This window comes from Lissotriton vulgaris, chromosome 8, assembly GCF_964263255.1.
Source record: "Lissotriton vulgaris chromosome 8, aLisVul1.2, whole genome shotgun sequence".
Taxonomy (NCBI): domain Eukaryota; kingdom Metazoa; phylum Chordata; class Amphibia; order Caudata; family Salamandridae; genus Lissotriton; species Lissotriton vulgaris.
Genome location: NC_141696.1, coordinates 112875485 through 112884958, shown reverse-complemented (window position 1 = coordinate 112884958; position 9474 = coordinate 112875485).

Here is a 9474-nt window from a genome sequence, read left to right as displayed (position 1 = left end):
GGGAGGTGATAGGCCTTTCAGAATTTTGAAGGAAAGGCACAGAACTTTAAAGTGGATCCGCTGCCTAACGGGTAACCAATGCAAGGCTCGCAAAGATGGACCGGCCGAGCAAAACCTAGGAAGACCTACGATCGCTCTGGCCGCAGCGTTCTGCACTCTTTGAAGTCGGGTTAACTCAGCCTGGTTTAATCCTATAAAAAGCGAGCTGGCATAGTCCAACCGCGCCAAAACCGTTGCTTGCACCACCAATTGACGAGTTGCGGCATCGAAGTATTTAAGGGCAGGGCGCAGATTGCGCAGGATGCCGAAGCAGCAAGCCGCCGTCCTTTTGGTGTGGCCAACGAAGTTGAGGGAAGGGTCCAGCCAAACACCAAGGTTTTTGATCTCCGCAACCGGAGTGGGGGTCGGCCCCAGCTCAGAGGGCCACCAAGTATCTCCCCATAGGTCCGTCCGCTTCCCGAAGATCATCACCTCCGTTTTTTTGGCGTTTAGTTGGAGACAGTTGGACGTCATCCAACCAGCTACCGCCCTGAGTCCTTCTCTGAATCTTGGGGCATCCACCCCAGAGTCCCCGCTGATCGTGACCGCTAGCTGGGTGTCATCTGCGTACGACACCATGGTCATACCACAGAGCTTCACAACCTCAGCCAGCGGCCTCACGTAGATGTTAAACAACGTGGGGCTCAGTGAGGAACCCTGTGGGACCCCAAGAGACAGAGGATGACATTTGGACTGGTAGGGCGGGGACGCCACACAGAAGGAACGATCCCTGAGAAACGAACGGAACCACTGGTGTGCAGTGCCGATCACCCCTATCTCCTCAAGACGTTGCAGGAGAATGTCATGGGAGACTGTGTCAAAGGCGGCGCTTAGGTCTAACAAAACAAGCGCCGCCGTTTGACCTGCATCCAGAACTACACGAAGGTGCTCGACCATAGATAACAGTGCTGTCTCCGTACTGTGGCCAGCCCGAAAACCATTCTGGGTGTCGTCCAGAATGTTCGCACGCGACAGATGACCAGTGAGGGCGGTGTTGACATGCGCCTCCGCGAGTTTGGCTGGCCACGGGAGAAGCGAAATCGGGCGGTAGTTCTCCGATTTTGTAGGGTCGAGAGATGGTTTTTTCAAAATGGGCATTACTACCGCATGCTTCCATTTCAAAGGCACCTGGCCTGATGATAGCGACGTGTTGATTAAGTCGCAAACCGGGCGAGCAAAAACCTGGTCTCTGAACATAGGTGGCTTGAGCGGGTCGTCCGGCGACCCCGACTTAACTCGGAGAGCCAAGGCCGTGTAAGACTCCAAAGAGAGAGAGGGGAGAGAGTCTAGCACCACCTGATCCAACCGGATGGGAGGCCCCATACTGGTTTGTGCAGTGGAGGAGGGGAAGGCCCTATATATGGTCTGGACCTTCTCCAGGAAGAAAGCCGCCAGCGCTTCACAATGAGTATTGGAGCTGATGGAGTTACCGGCCGGCTTCCTTGCCACAAGGTCTTTAAGGGCCTTAAAGATGGTTTTAACAGGATTCCCACTATTGCGAAACTCCAGAGCGTAGTATTCAGCCCGGGTTCTACAAACCGCGCAGTGATAAGACTTGACCGCAGCCATATACAAGGTTTTTTTGCTGCTGTCATACCTCTTCCTCCAGTCTCTCTCTGCACGTCTGCAGACACTTTTCAGAGCCCTCAGATTGCCATCATACCAGGGACTGGGGGCGCGGGAGCCACACTTACTGGAAACCATCGGGATAAGGGAGTTGAGGGCCCTGGTTACCCATCCGCAGAAATGGTCATAACCAGACTCCACGTTCTCCACTGCACCCAGTGGGTCGTCAGTGAGAAGGCGGTGGAGATCTTCCGCCTTTAATTTGCTCCAGCGCCGTCTGGGCATGGCTCGCAGTGGCACCTTAAGTGGGGCTTCGTCAAGAGGACAGTGAATGGTCACGAGTGAGTGGTCTGACCAGGTCAGGGGGAGGGGGGGGCACTATAACCCCTTCTAAGTTAGAAAAAAAGGGGTCCAGAGTGTGGCCACCATTATGAGTGGGGTCCGAGACCAGCTGGAACAATTGAAGGGCCTCAAGGTCCGCCACCATCCCTCCCACAGAAGAAAGACACAAAGTGTCAAAATGGAGATTCAAGTCACCAATGATAGAAAAATTGGCAGACCCTACTGCTAGTGAACTAACCGCCTCAGGGAGAGCCTCTCGAAATGCCACTGAGCTACCAGGTGGACGGTAAATCAGCAATCCTGACAAGGTAAAATGCGGAGTAACCGCAACCTTGAACAGGGCGCTTTCGCAGCCCGTGATGTTCTGCACACTCCAGGCGCAAGAATAGCACGATTTAACAGCAAGAGCGACGCCACCCCCTCTCGAAGAGCGGTTGAGCGTGTAGATGGAATACTCAACGGGGAACGCCAGATTCAATACCGTAGAATCGGAGTCTTGCAGCTATGTCTCTGTCAGACAAAAGATGTCAGGGGAGTCATTGTCCACAAGATCAGCAATATCCTGATAATGCTTCTTTAAATTCCAGATGGTGAGATGTCGCGAAGAGACCTTACTGCTTATGGCAGGCTGCACTATACAAGACCCCAAACAGGAAGGGGCTTCGAGCAGCCAGCCGCCACAAGCACAGCGATGGGGGCCACACAAAGGGTCAACGCGGACTTCGGCGCAGGGAGGCAGACAGGTGTTAAATGCCAGGAGACTATCCCTGGTATACATAAGCATGGTTAGAGATGCACCTGATGTAAATATCGCCGCGAAGCCAGCGCAACCGAGCGCGGACGGGCAGGACTCTGGCACGACTCCGGCCACGCGAGGACACGCCCGCTGCGCGATCCCGCTGCGCTAGGGGAGGAGCCTTAAATAGGTGTTCCCAGGCGTCACATGTGCATTCAAGCGCTGTCAGCTGGAAAAGCCTCACTCCACTCACCCCACTCCAAGATGTCTGCCAAAAACGAACCAGGCACCCACCCCAGGACCAGACCCGCCAAAACGGCGGTGAAGGGGCACAATTTATGGTGCAGGTAAGGGGCAATTTAAAAAAGGGTCAAAATGACCAAAACAAACAAAAAGAATATATAACGTTTTTAAAACAGCAGTTTTACTGCAAAAACGCGCAAGCGCTCTCGCAGCAGCAGCTACCTTGTCAGGGGCTGAAAGCAGGAGGGACTCGCCCTAAATAGGTGTTCCCAGGCGTCACATGTGCATTCAAGCGCTGTCAGCTGGAAAAGCCTCACTCCACTCACCCCACTCCAAGATGTCTGCCAAAAACGAACCAGGCACCCACCCCAGGACCAGACCCGCCAAAACGGCAGTGAAGGGGCACAATTTATGGTACAGGTAAGGGGCAATTTAAAAAAGGGTCAAAATGACCAAAACAAACAAAAAGAATATATAACGTTTTTAAAACAGCAGTTTTACTGCAAAAACGCGCAAGCGCTCTCGCAGCAGCAGCTACCTTGTCTATTTAATTCAGACACAAGAGAGGTGCTCATATAGCACACCTCCTACATTTTCATATTTCAACGTGCTCACAAATGCAATAAGGAAAAAGGAAGCACAGGGAAATATATTATTTGCCTAGGATCACACAATTTGGTCAAGCCCAGAGAAATCCTAGGTGTTCTGATTTCACATTGTGCCATTCAGCCACTCAATGGGTATCTAATTCCCTCTCCCATTTTACATCAAAGTAAAAAAAAAATTGTCTGGGCAGAATAGGTTAGAGCATGGGTGTCACACAGAACCAACATTTCAGCTCAGCTCGGTTTTGGCTCGAAGGTCCAACAGGACTCGAGGAGAGCCAGTGCTCGCCATATGGCTCGAGCATAGCTCGAACTTTCAGTAGTTCGCGCACTTCTAGAAAAGAAACATCAGGGCAGTCTAGTATAACCTTTATTACTCACAGAACATGCACAGTTAAGGCATGAGTGACTTGTACATCACAGACAGATCTCTGGAGCGTGCGCTCAACTAACTGAGAGGAATAAAGAGGTGGATGAGCATGTGAATATGTGAGTTCTGATACCATTCTCACTTAGGTGATATTCCACATCAGCATCCTGATGGTCCTGCTCCTGTCACTTGAAGACCTGCCTTTTGTGTTGATTCCTTGGTTTTCCATGTGAGAAGGAGCTGTGACCTAGAATGTCACGGTTATTTGAAGCAGCCCCGCCACGCGTTTAGGTTTTGATTCACAAACAGCCCCCGTACTCATGGCGGGATCTCTGCACTCATGGCGATATCTCCGCACTTGTGGCGGGGTCTACGCACTCATTGGAGGATTGCCACACTGCAGTTTCCCATTGCGGAGATTCTGCCACCAGTGTGTAGATTCCTCCACGACTGCGTAGCCTCCGCCACGAGTACAAAGGCGCTTTGTGAACCAGAACCTCAGTATCTAGGGTCTAGAGGTGCACAACGGTGGCAAACAGGGGCAGTTACTCTTTGAAAGCATGGGGACGTTGTCCCGCTACATATTTGTGTCCCCCTGACCCTATTTGTGCTATCCAATCCCCAGTATTAATGTAATAAAGCAAAAAAGAAAATTCTGGCTGCGGCAGTCAGGTTTTCCCGCCGCAGGCCAGATGGATAAAGTAAAGATCCTGAGTGAGGGAGGTGGGGGGGGCTTACATGGTATCAAGAATTCCTGTCATGCGAGGGGAGGAAAACGGTAACCAGCGAAAACGGACTACATCTCCCAAGATTAAGCATGGGCGAATTTTGCGGATCTCGCGTTCGCGAATTTTGCGGATTTGCGAACTCGCAATCCGCAAAATCCACGAATTCCCGCGAATTTGCGGATTTTTTTTTTGTGTGTTCGCAATTGTTTCTGCCAGTTCGCGAGGATTTGGTACTAGTTCGCAATTGCGAACTTACTTGTCGGCTCGCAACGGTCGCGACTATGTTGTTTCTACGTCTGGTTCATCATCACAGCCTCCCAGCACCCTCTGTTTCACCACTGGCACCCTCTCTTTGACCCATGCCACCCTCTGTTACATCAATGCCACCCTCTGGTTCATCATCACTGTAGAAGATGGGGGGAAAAGCAAGCCCACCTGCCCTGCTTTAACTGACATGAATTAATTTGGGGTTAGTTTATTAACAACACCTGCCCTGCCCCAACTGACAATAATGAATTAGGGGCTAATTAATGTGTCACTGAAAGAATTTCAAGTTCCAGCCTGGCACCTGCTTGTCTGCTCCTTTAGCTGTAAATCAGGACCTTTGTGGCATACAGTTAAGGTCAGAGCAGGGTCACACAATAGTTGCAAGCAGGCAACCGAATTCTGGAGGGCCCCCTCAGGAAGCACTACAAAGAATCGTTACAAATCATGAGGTTGACCTTTTGCACCTGCTCATTGCTTTTGCTTTTGCTGAAATCGTTTTTCGGTTTTTTCGCGCTATTCGCGGGGCGCGGCGTCGTGCGAAACCGACCGCGGAAGCCGCCAATTCGTGCGAATGAGCATTTTATTTTTTGCTGCTTGTTGTTTCGCGAGTTTTTTTGCAGTATTCGCGAGCCGCTTGCAGCGCAACACGCGAATTTACCCCAAGGTCGAGTACGGGCGCGGCCATTTTGTTTGCGTGACGTATTTCCGTTTCCGCCCGCTATGTATAATCTCGCGCAGTAAGCGCATTGCGAGTAGAGGTTCGCACGAGATCGCGCAGGAAATCTAGAGGTTCGCACGAGATCGCGAGGAAAATCTCGCGCGAACTTACTTTCGCGCTCGTGAACGGGCGCCGGCCATCTTGTTTTTCATTCATTTCCTGTGTCTGGGCATGGTGTTTAATCCTCTTGGTATCTTTGCCATCCTTTGCTTGTTTTCAGGTTTTTTTTTACGATTTTGCTTCTTATCTATCCCTCTCTTTTCCTAGCTGTATATTTTTGTCTTTTCTGCTATTTTTCTTTACTTTTAAACTACTTTTTTAAACTCTTTTCTTTTCTTCTTCCCTATCCTATTCTTTCTTAATTTTCTACTTCTTCCTACCTTACCTGCCCAGACCATGGTCAAGCCAGGCGCCGTGAAGCTGCCCAGGCACTTGAGGGCCGCAGCGGCGGCGGGGAGTAGTGCTGGACCCAGTGCCAGGACAGCATGCGGGAGATTGAGGGGGGAGCAGGTGACGCGACGGGAGATATTCAGCCCGGAGGAAGTGGGCGCGCTGGTCTACTTCGTCCAGCGCCGCCTGCCCAGGACCATCGCGGGAGGCGGCAGGATCGCGGCCGGCGGCTACAACATGCGGGAGCGCCGGAAATGGTGGGAGAAGGTGTGCTGGGCCATATCCCACCTCTACGGGGTCCAGCGCACCTACAGCCAGGTCACCCATCGCTGGACGGACCTCCTGGACCGCGAGCGCGACCTGCTGGACCAGCTCGGCTTGGAGATCCCCGGGCTTGGTGAGTAGTAGTAGCCATTTAATCACTCACTACTATGATGTTTTCTCCTGCTCTGTGTTGTTGTATTGCAAATATTTGTTTTTTACATGGAGCAAGCCAATAATGCCGCTGATGACGATTACATTGTAGTTAAATTATATTTCAAAATCTTCTGTGCATTTCAGGTGCACTGCTCTCCTTCTCAGTGGCGTTGCTACTATGCTTATTTGTTTTCTATTTCGTGGTCTCATTGGCCTGAGTAACTATTATGTATGAGTGTACTTTACAGAACTGCGTAATGCTAGACACTAGGGGGCAGATTACATTTACAAGCCCCTTGCGCCACGTTTACGTTGCCTTGCGTGACGCAACAGCGGCGTAAACGTGCCGCATCCCTGCGAGTCATTTACAGCATGACGCATCTAGGGAGATGCGTCACGTTATAAAGCCATGGGCCTGCACCACAATGGGTGCGTTCCTAGTACGCAGGGTGGGCGGTCCGGCGGCTGTGCGCCTCGCAAAATTGCCTGCGTGAAATCTACAAGATTTAACGCAGGCACTTCTGCGACGCTGCTACGTCAATTCAATTCCTTATGTCTGCTCGAAGCAGGCTAAAGGACTGACACAGCATGTTAAGTATTGGGTGGCCCTGAGCATTACTGGAGTTGCATTGCGTTGGCGACGTGACTCCAGCGATGCGCCGCTCTTACGTGACGAGATGCGTCACGCAAGTGCCTACCCTTGCGCCAGGGCGCGCCGCATTGTAAATGAGGCGCATCTGCCGTGTCGCAAGGGTAGTTTTGCGTGACGCATTTGATCTGGCGCATCTCTGGAGATGCGCCAGAACGCGTAAGTAAGTATGCCCCTAAGGGGCAGAATTGCAATTACCGTCGCATCCCTGCAAAGTAGCAGGGATGCGCCATTAATTGTGCGGCCCGCTACCACCACCAAACATGGTGCGCCGTATTTGCAATGCGGCGCACCATGGGCCCAAAACGTCACCGAAGCTTTACTGCTGGAGTTGCGTCACAACGATGGCGCAGCTCCAGCAATGCTCTGGGGTTCCCTATCTCCCCAATGCTGGGTCAAGCCGTACGTCTGCTTCAAGCAGGTGCAGGGTTTGTGTGACGCATCATTGTCCTAAAGGTGACTGATTGAAATTTTGTAGATTTCCCTCAGCCACTATTAGGATGTGTTCCAGCACAGGAATGCCCTCCCTTGCGCCGGAACGCCCCCTGATGGCGCAGGGCTTTATAACGGGATGCATCTCCCAAATGCGTCACGTTGTTATAATATTATACGCCGCACCATGGCGCCCTTTTTTGTTTAGCTGCTGCGTCACAAAAGTCACGCAAGAACGGCGCAAAAGAGCCGCAAGGGGCTTAAATCTGCCCCTTCCTTTGTACCCCTGACAATAAGAAAAATAGTGGCGGTGGATTGATAGTTTGACTATTTAAATGACTGGTAATGTAGCAGGCAACTGTTAGTGTTGTCACTGATCTGACTGAAATCACAATGGAGTTTGTCTGTCACTTTGCGTCTTGCCTGCGGACTGCTGCCTGCCAGTCCTAGGTGAACGTTTCAGTACTTTGTTTAGTGAGTTACGTGACTTTCGAAGTCACAGGTCCGCAAATAAATGAAAACTAACCCTAATCAATATAATTTCGCGGAAATATTTTGTTATTGTTCTTTTGAAATGTTTGATTTGGTTGACATTGACAAGCAACAATCATCCATGTTTTCTGTTCTTTCTTTCATGTTCTACGTCAGCTCCCCCCAGGGGCGAGAGGAGGACACAGGAGCAGCAGGCGGCGGATGCTGTTCAACAGGGCCAGGATCGGGCAGGCGAGGGCTCCTCTGCTGGCCCCAGTAAGTTTTCATTTTAGACTAGTACCTATTTTTCCTAGCGTTCCTCATTTGACTTTTTTCAAAATTGTCTTTGCTCTTCTTGTAGACTGTATCTAAATTCTTATCCTGCCTCTACTATGACTCCCTGTGGTATTACTAGATTATTCTTATTAGTCTGTCTGTGTAGCTAACTAAGATTGCACGGTTGGCGAAACTCCCATGATTCTAGTCAGCAATAGCTCTATCAACTTAGTGCAGTCCTCTGGGATTGTCCATAATGTCTTTTGAAGTGTTCTATCTGGACTCATGCTTGCAAAAATTGCAAAACCTTTCGCTCAGTCACTCTAGTCTGGACCAAAAAACACAGATTGTATTTAAGTTTAAAAGCTTTATTAAAAGTAAACACATTTATTAAAATGAAGTCATAATAAAACTAAACGTTTAACTGATAATGGAAAAGTGGTTAGTGCTGACGATTAATTGAAGACATTTCTTGTGGTCGAGCCGAGCTCTCACCTCGTTTCAACTTGATCTTGTTGTTAGAAGTCCATCTTCTGTCTGTGTGGAGAAAAATGGTGCGTGTTAAAAAAACAGCCTTCATCAGTTGTGCCAAAAAGTGCAGCAAGACAACCTTCCCTGGAAAAGGGGACATTTTTTTTAACTTTAACGTAGACAGTCACAAATTACATTGTTTTCACATGTCTTCATTCCTAGACCAAAGACTAGTGAGTGCTTTATTCTAACATTCTTAAATGTACTTTGTAGGTGGAACATCTGGTGGCGGGGCCAGTGTGGAGGTGGTGGTGCTCGACACGGAGGCGGAGGGCGATTCTTCAGGGGAGGAGGCGGCGGCTGTGAGAGTTGAGACGGTGGTGGTGGCGGCCAGAGGTAAGCTCTTATATATTCCTTACTTATTGAGATTGAAGACTAGCTGGGAAGGCAAGAATATGAGATGCATGGCTGGGTGAATGATGAAGCAATGATGTGTGGAAGGACAACAGCCTGGGTGGGTGACACAGAAACTGTATGTGTCCATATACCTGGATCATGCTACTATCTGACTCTTAGATAGCATATGTGTATCTAGAGCAGGGGTACTCATAGTACGGCCCGCGGGCCGGTGGTGGCCCGGCAAGCCTTCCTTGGTGGTGCGCAGACCTTGCAGACAATCACTGCTCCCCCGGCCCCCACAGAGCAGAGGCTTTTTTGTATTTCACCTGTTAGCGCCCCTGCATCTCCACTCTGA